Raw genomic sequence first — 19,860 nt, 5'->3', positions numbered from 1 at the left:
TCCTGGGCCACAGTGTCTTTGGCAGTTAAGCACCTCTGCTATTGGTTAGCAGAATTAGCCATAGGTACTTGAAAAAGGAAATGGGTGAGGTCACTCTATTCCCATGAACCCAAGTAGTTATTGAGCTATTTTGACCCAGGTTTTCCTCCCCCATCCTCTGATGTATCAAGGTTGGGGTACTGTCCCTGAACTTGACTGCTCATGGGGTACTAGTCACTCTGACCTCGAGCAAACTGAATGTGGAAGATAAGAGGATTTGAAATACCTGCCCTTCCCACCTGGCAGAGGAGCTGCCCAGGTGAAGCAAGGTGGGCAGGCTGTGAAAGGCTTCCTTCCATGTGAGGAAGGAAAGCTCTCCCGTCCTCTCTCTCGCTCCCCAGTCACCTTCATTGTCATTAGCCAACTAACCCAGGGTGGTGGAATATTCTTTTATTTTGTGAGTCATATGGTTTCTGAGCTCCAACTGTGTTACACTTGATGGACATGCTGTTGAAATATCTCTTTAGTATCAAATATGGATGAAGGGATACATGGGTAGATTATGGCAGGCTAAAGATCAAATGCCAATGAAGAGCGATTAAATTTCCTTTAATCATCAGAATCTGAGAGGGCTTTAAGATCTTCCACCTTTAATATAGGCCTTAATAAATAATAATGCTTTGAATGGCTGCAGTATGTTTGAATTTCACAAGTCTTGCATGTCAAAACATATAGACAGGCTCAGCAAATACGTTTCTCTGGACTAGTAGTGCTAATTAAGAAGGGAGGTCAGGGTTAAACAAACAGCTTTGAGAATAGAAAGTGGGAATAATAAACCCAGTTTGAGGATTTTCTAGGGGTTTTGTCCTCATAGAAAATGACAGTGCAACCTGAATGGGTGTTTCTGTTTCGCTATATGATTTGCAAATGACTCTCCTAACAGATGCATCTGTGGGTACCTGAGAGAGTAGTTTGTGCCTTCTACCTTTCTACTCTGCCTACTCAGGACTGTTAGTTCTTTCTTTTAAAAAAAAATTATTTATTATTATATGTAAGTACACTGTAGCCATCTTTAGACACACCGGAAGAGGGTCAGAGCTCATTACAGATGGTTGTGAGCCACCATGTGGGTTCTGGGATTTGAACTCAGGACCTTCAGAAGAGCAGCCAGTGCTCTTAACCACTGAGCTATCTCTCCAGCCCCTGTTCTTTCTTTGGTGGCTGCTGGATGGTTTGTAAATCCTGCAAGGAAGAGTCAGGGACTCAGGAAATGGAAGGGGCCTTCCAACAGGGCCTTCTTGGCACAGCTTTCATGAAGCCTGACTTGGGACTTCAGCTCCTGTCCTCTGGATTCCTGAGAGATGCAGCCTCGGCTGTAGGAACTGTGATGCTCCCGAGGGATGGAGAGCAGGAGAGATGCACAGGGGCTGAGCTGCATGTGTGCTGTCTTACACCAGTTCTTTGGTGGACTCCTGTGGCCCTGGGTTTGAGTTACTCTGGGATAACATTTCAGTCCTCCTGGTTCTTAGCAGAGACACACATCTCAGCAAACTCTTGAGACTCCATATTTCTTATGCCGAGTCTTAAGAATTGCGAGGATTTTTTTTTTCTCCTGTAGAAAGGTGTAAATCAAAATTTAAAGTCCTGGGTATACAGAGGAGTGTTCCTTACCGTGGTTCTGAGGTTTTGGTCCAGGTTAAGTGTCAACATGGTACCCCAATGACAAGGCCAATTCGTACCCAGTGGTGCTTGTCCCAGTGTCTGTGAGTGACAGGGCCGCAGGCACTGCTTTTCCTGTCTTATGTAGACTTGATGTGACAACCCATCTGTCTTCATTCCCTCCCATTGGCTGTGGTGCATGTCAGCTGATCCCTTCTTACTTTCAGGTGACAAGTGACTTGCCCCATATACATTTTCTGCTTCAGACTGGCTTGTATGTTCTTTCTGTGGCACAGTGAATAGGATGAGACTTGCCTGGGAACTATGGAACACTCTCCTTGTCTCCCAGCCCATGAGAGAGCTTTGGGAGCTACAGCATACAGCCTTGCTGTCACACCTGCTATGGACACAGGTCAGCAATGTCACCACACTTCGTGTGCTGATACTAGATTGGCTTAGACTCCGGTCTTATTTTTCTAAGTTGTCGGCTGAGCATCTCTTAGTAGACCAGCCTAGAGTCCCAACTGCCTCATCTGTAAAGTCTGGTAGTTATTGGAGAATCAGCAAGATGATTCAGGAAAAGAACTCAGTTCAGATTTTGGTCTTTAGCTGAGGCCATCGCTGTGCAAAGCACTTCAGTGGAAATGTTGGAACCTGCCATCCTGTGGTGGGGTTGTGGTAATTGTCTGCCTGACAGAGCATGCACTTTCCACAGTCCAGTACCTGTTGCCAGGTTTCCTTTATATATACATTCAACTTTGGGAGGCCCTGATGCCTGTATCCCTTCTGTGCCTCAGTTTACATATGTGACGTGAGGGTAGAGGTATTAGTGGTTGTTGCTATTATATGGAGATGGTTCATGCCCAGTGCTCTGTGCCCACAGCCTGGAACACAGCTGTCAATTAGAAAGGCCAGCAAGGGCTTCTGGGAGATGCTCTGAGAGATGTTATCATTAGCTTTCTTATTTTTTCAGTTTAGAGTTTTGTTTATTCTCCCCCCACCCCGGGCACTCTGTGTGTGTGTGTGTGTGTGTGTGTTTTCTGTATAGCTCAGGCTGGCTGTATACTGGATATCCTGCAGCCTCAGCCTCCACAGTGTTGGAATTACCAGCATGCACAGCAAGCCCCCACTATACTCTTCATTTTGAAGGTGACAAGGATGGTGGAGAGATTTGATTCCTGGTGGTGTTTGTATGTTCGCTCATGTTTCATGCATTAAATGAACTGTAAAATAGAAAGCAAGAAAGAATGGGCTGGGGCTGGAGTGTTGGCTTAAAGGATAAGAGCACTGACTGTTCTTCTAGAGGTTCTGAATTCAATTCCCAGCAACCACATGGTGGCTCACAGCCATCTGTAATGGGATCCGATGCCCTCTTCTGATGTGTCTGAAGCTACAGTGTACGTATATACATAAAATGAATAAATCTTTAAAAAAAGGAAGGAGAGAGAGAGAGAGAGAGAGAGAGAGAGAGAGAGAGAGAGAGAGAGAGAGAGAGAGAAAAGAAAAGGAAAGAAAGAAAGAAAGAAAAGAGAAAAGAAAAGAAAAGAAAAGAAAAGAAAAGAAAAGAAATTAAATTCTTGTAGGGTAAGAACACTTGGTTCAACCATGAGGACAGATCTGAGTTCAGATTCCCGAAGACATGTAACATGGTAGGCATGGCCTCTTGTGTCTGCTCCCCTAGTGCTCCCCTAGTGCTAGTCATTGAGTTCTGCCCCTAACATGACAAGATCCAAGTTTATTGAGAAAGTCTATTCTAAGGGAATAAGGCAGAGAATTAAAGAGTACCGATTGCCCATCACTTGCCTCCACATGTGTGCATGGGAGAGTTGCATCTCTGTCCGCTAATTCACACACACGAATGTAACCACAAACATACAGACAGCACAGTGTGGAAGTGAGGGTAATCTGTTTTCTGTGTGCTGACTGTTGGATATCTGCGCCTTGTCTCAGACCATACAGGGTCCTCATGTCCAACACAGCAGTAGCACATCGTTGGAGCCCAAACCATTTCTCCAGAACCTTGGAAAAGGGGTACATGGTGCTGAATCCCATCTTTGGCCATTACTCTGGGGATCCATTTCCCAGTGTCAGTCAGAGCTGGTTTGATCTGCCTGGCAGAAGAAGGCATCTTGTAGTAGTAGAAACCCTTCTATGCTGTTAAATGCACAATTGACCTGCCAGCCCAAGTCTTCGAGTTCTTATCTTTTGATGGAAAACTTACATTTGCATAGCTGGAAGGAGTTAGCTTTAAATATCCATCACTGTTAGCACCTTTTACCTGCTTTGAGAGGGTGCTAAGTTGCTGTATTATCCCGTTATGCCTCTGGTTGCCATGTGCTCTGCAATGTGGGTTTGTTACATAAAAGCCAAGGGGTAGAGAACCCTTCCCCACGTCACGTAATGTCTGCTGGTAGAAGGCGAGAATATATTATCTCACACTCATTGACAGGAGCCTTAGGTTAGCTAGGGCACATAAGAAAGCAAGGTTGCGTTTGTTAATTTTTAGTTAATACCACCTCAACATATAAAGGAAAAGAGAGCCATTGACCCGCTCTGGGCTGGGAAATGGCTCCGCTGCGAGGGTGCTTGCAGAACAAGCATGAAGAGCTGAATTGGGATTTCCAGCCGCCATATTTTCAAAAGTCGGGCACAGCGTAATCCCAGCAGTGGGGAGACAGAGACAGGAGACTCCGTATTCTGACCAGATAGTGTATCCAAACCAGCACCTCCACATTCAGTGAGAGACCCTGCCTCCAAAAATAAGGTAGAGAGAAATTGAGGAAGTTCATTTCAGGCCTTTGCCTATGTGTTTGCCCACAGATACACGGATGTGTTGCCCCCCCCCCCCATCTCTTCCTGTTTCTTTTTCATATCCCCTAACCTCACACCTGCGTGTGTGTCACATAAAACAAAAACAAAACAAGTGGAAATGCCATGTGGTGGAAGGCCTGCCATCCCTTTGAGGAAAGAAAAGGAGAAAAGACAGTGAGTGCCACTCAGGCAAGGCAGGGAAAACCGTCCATTTGGCTCTGAACAGACCTCAGGGCTAACACCCTGCTTTTGAGCTCTCTCAAAATATCTAACGCCCCTGCTTCCAGGTATCATTTGAGAACATAAAATAATAATTCACGGAAGGGGAATTGGATTGTACACTGGGAATTGGGGTGAGTTTTGTTTGCACAGGAAGTGGGCCAGCCTAGACTTACCTCCTCTGCCCTCTCCAAGGCCCCAGGAGTGTCAGTCAGCAAGAGGGCCAGTGACAAGGGTTTGTTTGAGTGTTTCCTAGTTTGGCTGCTCTAGGTGAGGACAGCCTGGTACTGTGGGCCCTCAGTGTTAGGTGTCTCTGGCTGAGAGGTGCTGGGGACAGAGTTCTTAACACTAACTTGTAGAGCAGACCCTTCTGCCTGGTTGATCTGGTGCAGAAAGCTGGCCTTATCCTTGTCCTTTGTCCCCAGTAGTTGATTATATGACAATATCTCCTCTCCAGTACAGGTCCATTTCCTGAATGTCACCTTGGCTTGGGAACTCTTCTCACAGAAGTCATGCTGGGTGCCTTGGGGTTTATAGAGGTGGATGGGACTGGACAGTCTGGGCCTGTGCGATGCCAACCTAGCCCCTGACAGGTTTCCTCCCTTCCAGTGTATTCAAAGATGGATGCTGAATTCCTTCTCTTTCTCCCCCTCCCTTCTGTCCTCGTCGCTCTCTTTACCCCTCCCCATCTCTGTCACTACCTCTTTCTCCATCTGCCTCTCTGTCTATGCGGATGGAGCCCTTGAGTTTTTCTAAACTCAAGAGAAACCTAATCATGAGGAACCTTGCCCCGAACAGTTAAAAGAAACATTCCCCCCCACCCCCACCCCCAAGCCTGCCCTCCTGTCACTGCCTTTCTGAGAATTAGCTGTGTGCCAGACAGGACTCTAAGAATTTGACATTTATTCACTTGGAACAGACCCGAGGCTTCTAAAAGTCCACTGTTAAGACGAGGAGACCGAGGCACGGTGAAGTGTGATTTCCTGCCTAGAGTTCTCTGCCCAGGACGGCAGTTGCAGGGATTTGGGCCTCGGCGTGTTTTCTGTGGTCACTGGTTTGTAATCTCTGCTCACCTGGTCTTGCCTACCTCCTTCTTTTCTCCTAGCATTGATGTGCAGGGGTTCTACTTTAGCATGTGCACAGCTGTTGCTGGGAACTGCAGGACCACACCTTGAGCCTTCGTGCCACTCTTGAGTGCTTCATCTGTTTATGCCTTTCAAATTTTTGTTTGTTGCTAATACAGGACCTATAGGGACTGAAAATATGTCCCGGTATAATTAGGACCACGCACATCCTTTTGTCTCTAGTGTATGTGCCTATTACACGTCTCCCCCCTCTATCTTTTGAGTTGTTTGGCTATGGTACAGTTTTCTAATTAACCTCACATCTGTAACCCTCATTTTATATTAGGTTAGCCTCTGACCAGCCAACGATTGATTTGTTCCGCTCAATCACCTCTGTGAAAAAGTAGGGTTAGGCAGAGTGCCCTGCCCAGAGCACTGGTCCTCTACCTGGGGCCTTTTTTGTAGCAAGCCGGGGGGAGCAAAGCCTCCTTACACATGAAAGCACTCATGAGGGAAGATTTTTATTGACCACCATAAAGATGTAGCCACTTAGAGTTAATCTGAGTTACCTTTAGAAAGCCTGTAGTTACATGGCTCGTAGAATTGTGGATTCACTAGCTGTGTGTCCTGGATAGTATTAGTAATATAGGAGGTGGGAAGATGCATAAAGACAGGGACCACAGATGAGCTGTTCTCACTGAAACAGTTTTTAACTGTCTGTATTTCCATGTTGTCTCAGAGCAACATGTATGTATGTGTGTGGTATACATGCATATGAACGTGCATATATATATGTGTACAAACATGTACATGACATTGTGGAGTGGCTGCTTTGGTGTCCATTTCATTCATTGATACAGGGTCTTTAGTTGAATCCCCACAGGTCCCTGATGTAGCCTGTCTGGCTAGCAAGACATTGCCTTTGCCTTCCAAGCATTGGATTGGCCAGGGGTTGGGGGTGGGGTGGTCCCTTGGCCACCTGGCATTTACGTGGATTCTGGCTTGGACAACAAACACTTCAACTACTCGCAACGTCCCAGAGCATGAGCCACTTCTAACACATTTCAGCTTTCAAATCCTAAGCTGACTTAACATGCTTGTTAATATGCATGTCTTTTATAAACAGGCGACTTATTTTTATTTGATGTGTGTGTTGGCCTGCATGTGTGTGTGTATGCATCATATGCATGTCTGTTTCCTGAGGAGACCAGAAGAGGGTGTCCGATCCCCTGAGACTGGAGTTATAGATGGCTGTGAGCCACCTGTTGTGGGTGTTGGGAACTGAACTGGCATCCTTTGCAGGAGCAGCAAGCTATTTAACTCCCGAGCCATTTCTGTACACACATCTCTTCAATCTTACCATATATAGGATACAAATGAGAAGCTGATCTTGGAGGACTGTATGGACAGCGGTGGCCTGCAGTCTGCTTTATCAGTTTCCTCAGAACATAGTAATCGAGGGGTACGTCTGCATGGGTACATTTTGGTGAATTAAATTGCAGCAGTTTCAGTATCACTTCCCTAAGAACTTCAAATGATGTTTATGCAACAAGCATCCTTGGATGAAAACAAACTCTTCTAGTCTGAGTTTCCTCATTTGGTAGCCGATGAGAACCTTCCCAGGTGTTCCAGTTGACGCAAGCCAGAACATTTGATAGTGGTTGTCTGTCTATTTTGATGTTTTGAGACAGGTTCTTACTATGATACTCAGACTGGGCTACAACGCTGAACCCTCTTGCCTCAGAGTCTAGAGTGCTAGGATTACAGATGTGTACCACTATACCACACCCAGAGTAGAATAGCAACACAACTTTAGCCACAGAGAAATCCTGGGTGTTTACCACTCATTTCTATTATAGGGCATCAGTTATCTTAAACTGCTTGGCTCAAGCTTTAAAAGTAATTCAGTTATATGTCTGTTTAACTATTGATTTAAAACATCTTTTTCTATATGCCCTGGATAGATTTTACTTTTTGTTTGCACATGTCCTTGCATTATAAAAATTGAACCTATTAAAGATGGTGGGATTTAGCAAAGACCTCTTAACTCTACATGCTTTTATCGCTTTCCTGAATTAATAATTTTATGTCCCCCATTTCTTCTCCTTGGCCCAGGATCCATCCCTCTATTTGGATCTGTGCAAATGACTTGATTAATTAGGCAGTCTGTTAATTCCGATTTACCGAGTTACAATAGATCAGTATCCAAGCATCACTGTGTAATTCAGATTAAAAAGCTCTTCATATTATCAAAACAACATTTAAATGAACAGATAAGCACATTGAAACGTGGTACATTAAAACAATGCATCTCCCAAGGGAAACGAAATTTAAAGTACAAAAAAAATGACTTCTCCCTCCCACGTTATCAGTATTTTTTTATTGTGACACCTGTCAGATTGTCTTTCACAAGGAACATCCTTAAAAGGATGAGATTTTCTTCTTAGGTTTGGAAATTATAGCCAAACGGGACCGAGTGTGATCCAGGCACGATGGATGCATTGTGTTTTTCGATCGCAGTAATTTTAGTGCTGCTGCACGCTCTTATGCTCGTCCTGACCACGCTGGCCTCTGATACTGGAGTCACTGTGGACGTGAACGTCAGCGGTGTGTGGGGGAGGAGGGAGTTTCAATAAGCCTGGCTCTCTTTCACAGCTGAAGGCATCGATGGTCATTAAAGATGACTGGGCCACGTTGTTCCTTCTCCTCCTTTGCTGATGGCTGATTGCTAAGAACAACCAGGCGTCTCTCAGATGCTTTCTTTTTCTTCTCTCCCTCTGCCTCCTTTGGGTCCTTTCTTGGTACATAACAGTGCCTTAGAAAATGAGCAGGTCAGGCTGTCCAGGAGGTTCCTCGGTGGGTAAGAGTGTCTGCTACGCAAGCAAGAGGACCTGAGTTCAAATCTCCAGTAAAGTCATGTGAAAATGTTGGGCACGGACGCGTGCACCTTTGACCCCTGGACGGAGGTGAGGTGGTTGACAGAATACCTGGAGCAGGCTGGACCACCCAGCTTTAGCCAAAGAAAGATGCATTCATTGAAAGACTGTATCTCAAGGGAATGGGGCAGGGGTGTTGGAGATCAGGACTCTGTGCATGCACTCTCCTGCCACACGTGTATGGCACACACATGCTCTCCACACACATGCACGCACACACACACACACACACACTAAGTTTAAGAAACTGAGCACATAAGTCAACACAAGAATAAGTTTCCTTGTCCTGTGAATCCTGCAAGTCCGTATTTTGTGATTGTTAGCTTCCAGGAACATCTATGGTGAACATCAGTTTGTCTCTGCCCTGCCCCTGTGCATGCCCCACCCCTTGTGCACTCAGGCACACAAGCAACAATGATTTGTTTATGCGCACTTATATCGCTTGGCATCTCAGAGGTGTGCAGACTGGTGGGTGGAAAAGTTTAAACACCAGCAGACTCCCTGTCCCAGCTTCCTCAGCCACATCTGGAGCTGCACAGCTGGAGTAAGCGGAGATGATGGATTTAATATGTATCCATTCATGAGTTTACTAAACTCTAACTTTTTATGAATGACTATATTCAGTTTCTATGGAAAATGGAGAAATGGATACTGAAAATGTTCTGTCTGAGTGTAAGAGTTTGAGAGAGAATTTGGGAGTAGGGAGAGAGAACAGACTGTGTATGGAGTCAGAGATCAACTTGATGTGTTTCTTCAAAGATCACCCACCTTGGTTTGTTGGGTTTTGTTTTTATTTTGAGACAGAGGCTCTCAGTAGCCTGTATCTTGTCAGCTACTCTTAGTAGGCTGGCCTTTGGGCTCCAGGACTCTGCCTTTCTCACTGGTGCTGGGATTATAAAAGTGTACACCATGTCCAGCTTTGTGTGTGTGTGTGTGTGTGTGTATGTGTGTGTGTGTGTGTTTAAACGTGGGTCCTGAGGTCACCCCCAGGCCTCATATTTGCACAGCAGTCCCTTCATCAACTGAGCCATCCCCTCAGCTGAATAGATGTTTACTGAACTTAGTGTGCTGCTGATTGCTCTCCATACCCCAACCATACCCAGAGGCAGTAAACCTTAGCTCCTGGGTATCCTCCTATTGTAGCATCCAACGCTGCCATTCCTTGATCTAGAAGATTGTATTGAAGGCAGTTGCAGAAGGGTGTTTAACTCAGATTGGTGTTTGGGGGTTCTGTGAATCTGCTTAGTTTTCTTTAGGAGGAACCTTTGATGTTAGTCATAGGTGGCTCTCATCTTGGAGGGGCGGTTACTGCTCCAAGGTGGAGCCAGGATCTGGCTCTCATCCGGCAGCCTCAATGACAGACAGCACGATACTTGAGTTTCCTGCTAGCTTCTCTCTCTTCTCAAGAAGGAACCAAATAAGGGATTTTTTTAAGAAGCCAAACCATTCTTGATTAAATTCAAACTCTAGTCATTTTCGAAGAGACATTTTGACACAGAGATGTTATCTGGGACATTTACAGGCCACATTTTCAATCAGAACTTTTAATTTGTGTTATTGTATTTAACTAATTTTTTGTTTCTCTTACATTCAATCCCCAGGCCTCATACATTCCAGACTCTTTATTAAATATCCATATCCCCTTATCTTGATTTTGTTGTTGTCTGTTTTGCCTTTCATTCCCTGAGTTAGAATCTCCTTGTTTAGTAGCCCAGGTTGGCTTTGAACTTTTAACCCTCCTGTCTTAGCCAACAGTGCCCTTGGGTTACGGGGATGGGACCCCCCCCCCCCACTCTTCTGAATCTTTATTTTTAAATTTTAGTTGTACATGTACGTGTGTGTACCTGTGTATTTATGTGGAGTTCAGACATTTACATAGGTTGTCCTCCTCAATTGCTCTTCTTTTTTCTTTTTTCTTTTTTTAATTAGTGAGAAAAAGAAATTGTGCGTTTGTGTGTGTGAGAGAGCACAGGACCCTGGCATGCATGTAAAGGTTAGATGACAACTTTGAGTGTGGTCCTCTCACTGTCTACGAGATAGGGTCTCTCTTGTTTACCGATGTGTATGTCTGGCTCACTGGCCTGTGAGCTTCCAGCCATTCTCCAGTCCCTCCCTCCCGTATGCCTGCAGTGACAGCAGAGATCAGGGTTGTACGTACTGGGCATGTTGCTTTTACGTTGGTCCTGAGGATCTGGACTCAGTCAGTCTTGGGTGTCAAGCACTTTCCCGGTAGGCCATTTCCCCTCCACCACACCTTATTTTTCGCCACAGGGTCTTTTACTAAACCCATAGCTTACTGATTCAGCTATGTGTACATATAGCTGGCTAATGAGCCCCAAGGATCCCCTTACAGAAATGTGTTGCCACACTAAGATTTGTACAAGAGGATCTCAACTTGGGTCCTTGGACTTTCAGAACAAATTTTACCATCTCCACAGTCCTAATTTAGCATTTTTAGTATGTAACATTGGTTTTCCACATCCAAGTCTTAATAGTAGGACAAGAGAACCACCTAGAAATAGCTGCCTAAAGGATGAGATAAGTAGTCAGCTTGGATTTTAAGCATCCTTAGACACAGAGCATCCCTACCTCAGTGGTCCCTAAAAAGTCTCAAGGGCAACATGAAGAGACTCTCTGGATTAAGGGCCTTCTTAATGTGTAGGACAGTGGAGAGAAGCAGGCAAGATCTCTGCAGGACTGGATACTGTTACTGTGTGGCTTTATTAATTGGATTTATTCCTTTAAAATGACACATGGATGAAAACAACCACCTCTTCTGTGGTCATGGTGAGCAGATGTTTACCGTAATTCTCTGCTCAGTGGAAAAAAAAAAGAAGCCTCTTCCACCCAACACAAACAGCCACGTTGGCCTGGCTCGGCCAGAACCTTGGCATTTGGGTCTTACTTTATATATCACAGCTCCAGTTCCACAAGCTTCCAAGTGTGAGGCTTAGCTCACCAGCTTCTCCATCTGCAGGCAAGGCCTGCTCACAGAGGTCTATTATGTGAGTCCTTCATTCTCACACTGTTCTTGGCCTTGGCCCTTTCTCATTGAAACCAATATCCCATCTGCAGAGCTCTGTTTTTTCCTGTCTCTTCCTGTGGACCCCCTGCCTCCCTGGCCACCCCATGTCAGCTTTTGCCTGGGTTTGTGCCTATGTTTCGGGGTGATTTCAGTCACAGAAGTCAGCTCCTGGTTTGCTTTCTCCATGAGGGAGTCCTATGTCTTCTGGCACTCTGTGAAATAAAAGACATCTCCGTTCTTCACAGTTTGCATTTGCGACCCTTTCTTTTTACACGTGGGTTTTCTTGGTCGCCTCACTTCTGCATTTTTTTGCTAGTTCCGGTCTTTTTTCTTGAGCACTAAGTTATTGTGGACTGGTGGAGTCTCTGCCCACACCTGCCCCCTCATAGTTCTGCACATGGTGCCTCCTCCACACGGCCCTGGCTTTCTCTGTGGAAGACTGCTGCGTGCTTGCGGGCAGGGTGGACAGGAAACACAAGAGCAGAATTTTGCTTTTCTTGGGAAACTCCTCCCTTGGATTGGGGGACTCTGGGTGGCTCTTCTTATTTTGTTTTCAATGCCAAAATAAGCAGGAATCTTGAATAAACACCAGCCTAGGAAAAAATAAGTAATTTTAACATTAAGGGGAACATATGTTCATGTTGAGAGAAACCGAACGGGACAGGAGCTGGTGGTTTGGTAAAGCCTGTGGTATCTCCCTTTCAGGGCAGACCAAGTTTTGATTTATTAACTAAACTAATTTGTGTCCCCCATCACCGAGTCTCTTCTTGTTGTAAATAAGTCTTGAGTTTAGGAAATTAAGGTATGGGCTGGCGAGATGGCTCAGCGGGTAAGGGCACTGACTGCTCTTCCAGAGATCCCGAGTTCAAATCCCAGCAACCATAAGGTGGCTCACAACCACAAATGATATCTGACACCCTCTTCTGGTGTGTCAGAAAACAGCTGCAGTGTATAATAATAAATAAATCTTTGGGCCTGAGCGAGGTGGGCCAACTGGAGTGACCGGAGAGAGCAGAGGTCCTAAAAACAACCACATAAAGGCTCACAACCATCTGTACAGCTACAGTGTAGTCATATGCATAAAATTAATAAATACATCTTTAAAACAATTTTTAAAAAGGAAATCAAGGTATAGTAGAAATTAACTGATATATGCCATATATTACAGAGTTTGGAGTTTTTCTCATTTTTCTGTGGTCTAAGTTGTGTCTCTATTGCTGTGACAAAATATCTGGTAGAAATAACGTAAGGTACAAGAGGTATTCGTTGGCTCACAGACCAACATGCAGGGAAGGGATGGCACCCAGGACACCCTGGTACACACCTTGGTGCATGGTGATAGTGGCTTGTGGTAGTTGGTCATAACAGCACAAGATAGCAGTCATGGTGCTGGGATGGAAGTAGGGCGGATACTATATCCCTCAGGGCCCACCCCCACTGACCTACCTCTACAGCATCACAAAATGGGGAGTGAGCTTTTAAACTCACGAGCCCAGTGTTAGCAATGGGGTCTGGGCTGAGTGTTTAAAGTCCTGAGCCAGGGAGAGTAGTCTCCATCTGAGCCACATGGTTTGAGGTAGGCATTATCTCTAAATCGGGGTTGCAGTTGTCCATATAGGATTCATATTTCATCTGACTTAAGAGGGTGGGATCAAGGGTGTGATGTCTGCTCTAGATGCTTGCCTGATTAGCGACATATTACTTGTCTTTTCCTCTGACCAGGAAATACCTGTTGGTGAAACAGAACAGATGCTTGAGTGATTCAGATGGTTTGTGGGTGGTGGGTCTTGAAAACTCTGCTGATTTGCAAAAATATGGGCTACAATGTAGGATAAGTAATAGAGAACAGTGTAGGCTACAGTGTAGGATAAGTAATAGAGAACAATATAGGCTACAGTGTAGGATAAGTAATAGAGAACAAGGTTCTTTAAGAGTTACCATTTGGGCTGGTGAGATGGCTCAGTGGTTAAGAGCGCCAACTGCTCTTCCGAAGGTCTCGAGTTCAAATCCCAGCAACCACATGGTGGCTCACAACCATCCGTAATGAAATCTGATGCCCTCTTCTGGTGTGTCTGAAGACAGCTACAGTGTACTTACATATAATAAATAAATCCAAAAAAAATTTTAAACAAACAAAAAAAAAATAATAAAAAAGAGTTACCATTGATCCCATTGCATTCAGAGCCCAGGAGAAACTCACCAAGACTGCCTGCCACTTTGTAAGTGAAATACCCGGGTCTTTAAAATGTCCTTGTTGCCAAAGGGAAAGCTGTGGAGCATTCTGGGTACGGGTGTGTGTTTCCAGTGCCAAAGCCAGAGGGGCTTTGATGGGACTGGCAAGAGCAGTTAGCTTTGTTGTGCCTGCATTCACAGGTGCAGTTGTGTAGTTTCGTTTGTTTTACACATTCTCCATATAGCTCTGTCTGCCCCTGAACTCATGTCCTCCCAGTTCTGCCTCCCAAAGGCTGGGCTCTACGATGCCCATAGCTTGTATATCTGCATGTGCAGAAGGTACCTCTGATGCCTACCTAGAAATCAGGAAAACCCTCAGCCCTTAATAACCTTCTTTACTGGAGTTTTTGACACAAGTAGATTTAGAAACTGGTAGGGTGGATTGGAGCATACATTTAGATTGCTCAGTTCAAAAATAAATAAACTCAGGGCTTAAGTACTCTGAGTAGGGAAAAAAATAACTATAACAGCACCTAGCTACACTCCCCCAAAGGTGCCATCTCCAGCTGACAACACTGTTCAGGAGTCAGTCTGTGCACAAAAGCGGGTGGCGGTAGGCTGGTTGCAGTGTTCCCTCTTTTCAGTCCTTATAGTATGCTGGGCTGTGATTTTTTTTCACCCCATTCACACTCTTGGTGGCTGCAGATCCCATCCCTGTGTCAAGGCAAAGTAGGCAGGCCCACAGGGATGGTGTCCGGGCCACACTGGAAATCCTCAGGAATCTTGTGTAGTGATTATTCTGTGCCTATTTATCAAGTCCTTGTGCTCCAATGGCTCACCCGGTAAGTAGCATTCTAACAGCATAGTCTTGAATGCTTCGGAGATAAGGCAGGCCCCCCATCCTTACCCCCACCCCACCCCCACCCCGGCCTCATGGTCTGTGTGAGCACACTGAGGCTTGGGGAAGTTAGCTGTATTAAACTGCCTGGGGCTTATGGAAACAGTAAGTGAAACTGAGCAAGGAATGTCTGTTATCATGCAGTTAAAGGTTCTGCATCAGGACCAGTCGCCAGGTTCCGGTGCTGTGTACAGGTGTGTGATATGGCCACCTTGAGGGAAGCAGGGTCAGGAAAATGAGACTTACTTTTTCTTTTTCCTTCTTGTCTAGAATTGGTTTAGAACTTGGAATTTTCAAGGTATACTTCATATTCAAAGCAAAGCTTTTTTGTTTCTTTAAAAGTCTTACTTGTTTGTTTCTGCTGTGCAATCTTGATTTCTTAACCAGCAAGAATATGGGCAGTGTTCCTTATCTTAGGATTGGAGTTTTCAGTTTCTTGAACCAGGCTGTGTAGACTCCCATGATTCCTGGTTCCTGTGATCTCAGTAACCAAGGCTCTCCTCTCAGCATCTCCTCTCCACCTTTCTTCTCTCCCACCACCAGCTTCGCCCACTCTGATCTTGTTAGAGGTGATACTGGTTATGATCACAAGTTAGCAGAAGACACAACTTTAAATTTATTTATCTCCCAATTTGAATGCAGTGCCTTTGGATATGTGTTTTGGGGCTCATTAATACATGCTTCAGGAGAAGATAGGTGTTCAGGAATCTTGGAGGAGTTTTCTCAGGATGGCACTTTTGATGCCTTCATTTGCATGTTAAATAGGGGAAAGACTGCAAACCTCATAGCAAGGTAACTATTATAAGTTCCAGAAATTACATTTGTAAGTCTAGGAATTTCTATCCAAAGGCACTGTATTCAAATTGGGAGATAAATAAATTTAAAGTTGTGTCTTCTGCTAACTTGTGATCATAACTTCTTAAGAAATCTTTGATAAGAATTTTACATTCTACCAGAAGTTCCCATGGATGCATAACCCTGAGGTTGTATCACTTCAAATTTGCGTCTTTACTGAGTAAATGTAGTTTCGGGAGATGATGAGTCTTAAGAGTCATGTTCAGGTTAAAGATCAGACTCCAGGACACATTGGTGAATTTGGTAAGTGCTTAACTGCACGTAAGGCTTCAAGGTGTCATCTTTTCCTGTGTCCATGTGTACAGTAACAGTTTCCCTCTGCCCATAGTTACCTCATGTCTGGTAAGCTCTGAATGTTTTCTGTTTGGATAATCTAAAGATAATTTCTAGTTTTCCTTCGAGATTTTCTTTCCAGTGTTTGGTAATATGGCAGCATGCTATTTGATTCTCCTTGTGTTTATGAGTCCATCCAATTTGTTTCCTGATTTCTGATTGTATTCTACTACATTTGGAGGACTTAATTTCCTAGTGTTCTGTTTTCGGCTCAGCGTACAGCCCCTGCCGAGGAAAGTCCTCCCGGTAACTGTGTCTTCTTTCTTTATGGGATGTTTCCTGTGGCTGGCTGGCTGGTCTAGCTCCTTCGTTTCTGTCTTCTATCTCCTTATTCCCCTTCTGCCTCAGTTGTCTTCGATTAGGATGATGGAGTAGTGAGTTTCTGGCTGCTATCACAAAGTCACCTCTCTGTTCAAACCCATCAGTTTTTGCTTCTGGTGGTTCTTTGGAATCTTTGAGCCTTGGTTCTTAAGGATAGCGTTTCTTGAGCAGATGGAAATGTAGCATACTATTTTGTTGTCTACTCTTAGGGTTCATTCTGATTTTGATTTTAGACATGTAGTCAATCCTATCAGTAGAACTGTAGGACTATCAGGGGCAGCCCTCTAACACTGGGGGCAGTACCCTTCCCAGTGTGGGTAAGCAGAAATAAAGGGTTGCTAGCTTATTTAGCTAGTGTATTATTTTGTTATTGTAGGCAGCTGGTGAGGTCCAATTGAGGCCACATCAACATTATCTTTGGTGGCAGATGGGCAGGGGCTTCGATTTACCCAGATCGGTCTTTCATCTCGACTGTTCCAGAGCTTTGTATAGACCTAGCCTAACTCAATACAAACATATTCCATGGGAAAAATATGCTTTTGATGTTTTAGCAAATAAGGATAAAATGCAATTTTCTCACTACTGAATCTCTGACTCTACAGCCCTCTCTGTGTGCTGGCCACGTGGCAAAGTCCAGGTGCAACTGTCATACAGAAATTGCTTTTCCCCCAAAATACAGAAATGTGAAATAAACCAATTTGGGCACAAGTTGTGTATGCTAGATTTACTTAGTATCTGTGGAACATCTCCTTGCGTTCATTGCATTAAGGACTAATCAAAGAGTTAGAAGAGCTTCATTTCTGCCAATAAGCATGGGTAGAGTCTACAGACATATCTCAGCTGCTGATGGATTAGTTTTGCTAACATTACTATAGCCAAATATTTCTTCTTTCTCATTACAGTGGCATTGTATATTTATTTTAGATCTGTCAGTGGGAACACAGGATGGAGCTGATGTGAACACAGGCATGCACATAGACATTATTTCTCACTGAAAGGATTCTGTTTTGGCAGACTCACGTAGCTCAGACTGGCCTTGAACTCTCTGTGGGGCTAAGGATTACTTCCTTTAACCTCCACCTTCTTAGTGCTGAAGCTATAGGCATAAAGTCACAATCTCAGTTATTAGCAAAGTTTTAAGTTACTTGTCTTTGATATTATGTATTTATGTATCTGTCTTAATATTGCATACCATATTTTGATGTGCAGTTGGCTGTGATCAATTCACTTTGAATAGAAAGGGATTTTTCAGAGGAGAGTTTATTTATATGTTAAAATTGTTTTAGTAACAGATGTGAGTGGTGTGTAGAGTTGGTCATTGGTAGAAGAAGCCAGGTGGTATTGTATCTTCCCTTGCTTGGATTGTGAACCGAGTTCTTATTACTTGTGTAGCAGAGTCCTGCCTTCCTACCTGCTTCCTAGAAGCCGTCAGCTAACTACCGTTGTCCCAGACAGCCACCAGAATTTCTTGTTCACAAATGCAGAGTAAACAGAAAATCTTGCTAATTTGAGCCCAGTGGGAACCTTCACACTGTAATGAGGGACTAATTTTGAAAGCACAGAGACATCTTAAAGAAGGAGAGCCAAATTTTTAAATGATCTGAGAGAACTAATTGAGAATGGCACTTAAGAGTGAGATGCTAACACATGGAAGAATTGCAACTGGAGATTCGGGTCCTCCAGGAGTCTGAGTAATTACACTGTCTTAGTTAAGTTCCTGTGGATGCTGATCTGAGCCTGGGAATGATTCTGCACGTTAGAGGACAGGTTTGTGGAAGGAATGTCCCTGATAGGTTTTAACGAAGTACACGGTGGTGAGAATGGTTGGAAGTTCTCCAGGCCCTGACCTTAGTGATGTTAGTGAACGAGGAGAGGGTAGTTAATCACAGGCCCCTACCATTCTTAAGATGCTCCTGTTGTAAACATAGCCCTGTGCAGACTGGCTCAGCAGGTGCAGTTTTTGTTGTCAGCCTCCTTTGACATCATAATAAATTTCAGTTGCCAAATCTTTCTCCATAGAGTAAAATGGAAGAGAGCCGTGCAGGATATCTGGACCGGAGCCAGGCATGGGTAGACACAAGCAGACATTCTGACATGGAAAGGCTCCTACTGGAGTGAGGGAATCCCATTGGGTTGGCTTTTCTTCGTGTAGCCACCCTGGCACTCTGTTCCAGAGGAACACCTTTTGTTCTTACTCCAAGCCCCTGTGCTATTGGGTATATGTAACCTCACTGGGGCATGCTGGTTCTCTGGACCCAGCTTGTGAGGACCACCACCTGTTGCCCTTGACTTGGGGCTCCATAGTGTTGTCTTTTGTTTTCCTCTCATTACATTTTGAACATCAATTTCGTGACTTGAAAAAAAAAGTAATGACTTTCAAGATGATTGGAAGGATATTTCAGGTAGTTAAAGATGTTTTGCTTTTCTTTAATTTTTTTTTTCTAGTTCATTCAGACTTCATTCTTAATAAGTATCTACTTCTGTGGCCCCAACTATTCAACTGACAACTGAAGAGGACTACCAAACACTTGCTTTTTACCCTTTTGTACCACAAGATTTTCATTCTTTTCTAAACTGCGTCTGAGGCTGGAGAGACGGCACAGTGGTTAAGAACACTGGCTGCTCTTCCAGAGGTCCTGGATTCCAATTCCCAGCAATCACATGGTGCCTCGCAACATTCTGTAACTTCAGTTCAGAGGGGTTCAGCATCCTCTTCTGGTGGTGTCTGTGGGCACTGCATGCACATGCTACATAGACATACATGTAAGCAAAACACCCCTACACGTAAAAGAAGACTAATGTCTAACTTACTCCTTTTGTGCGTTTGCTGACGCTGAGGATGTCCTTTCTGAGGAGTGCCACCCACCTTGTTTTGTGAGACAGGGTCTCTCTTCTTGCAATAGAGGCTCACCTATTGGACCAAGTTGGCTGCTGGCCAAGGAGTTCCAGCAATCTACCCATCCCAACTTTCCTAGTGCCAGGTTTATATGCATACATGTGCGTCCTCAGCTTCAGTGTCTTATGGGGGCACTGGGGATTAAACTTGGGTTCTCAGCTTTCACACCAACTGGAACATCTATTTCTCCTGACCCCCAATTGTTTCCCCTAAAAGTACTTTTAGTGCCCCTGCTTTTTATATAACATATGTTGGTAGCTCTTACTTGATGTGTGGCCGACTAGTCTCTGGTCTTTCCAAAGTCATTTATTCCATTTAGAAATAATTTGCCACCTTACCTTATTGTGGTAACAATGCCTTTTATCTTTCCTGTTAACACACCTGCCTGGAGTTGCTACAGAGTCAGCTCTTCCAGTGCGTTCTCTGTGAGCTCAGTGGTAGCACAGGGGTGAGGAGAGGTTCGTCTGAGGATGGGCAGCAGGGGAGGGAGAGCTGCCTGGGGGTCCTGTATCTAATTGGTTGTGTCCCTTAAATGCTGTGTCTGTCCCTTTGACAGAGATTCTGCTGCTGTCTTGTGCTGGGGCTGTATCCCCTCCTGACGTCTAATAAATGTTGACTGGTAATTGAAAGGATTAGTTGCCAGTTCTTCCACGGTGAGGAAGGGCTAATTAACCTTTGCTCAGCACAACCAC

The 19,860-nt window shown here is 44.6% G+C and overlaps 1 protein-coding gene across 16 annotated transcripts in view; it reads left to right on the top strand.

Moving 5' to 3' along the window:
• The window catches only part of Foxp1 (forkhead box P1), a 597,405-nt gene that overhangs the window by 215,002 nt on the left and 362,543 nt on the right, over positions 1-19,860 (top strand). The gene's annotated exons all lie outside the window — the stretch shown is intronic.

Source organism: Mus musculus, chromosome 6 (assembly GCF_000001635.26).
Source record: "Mus musculus strain C57BL/6J chromosome 6, GRCm38.p6 C57BL/6J".
NCBI lineage: Eukaryota > Metazoa > Chordata > Mammalia > Rodentia > Muridae > Mus > Mus musculus.
This window is presented reverse-complemented; position numbering and strand designations above follow the sequence as displayed.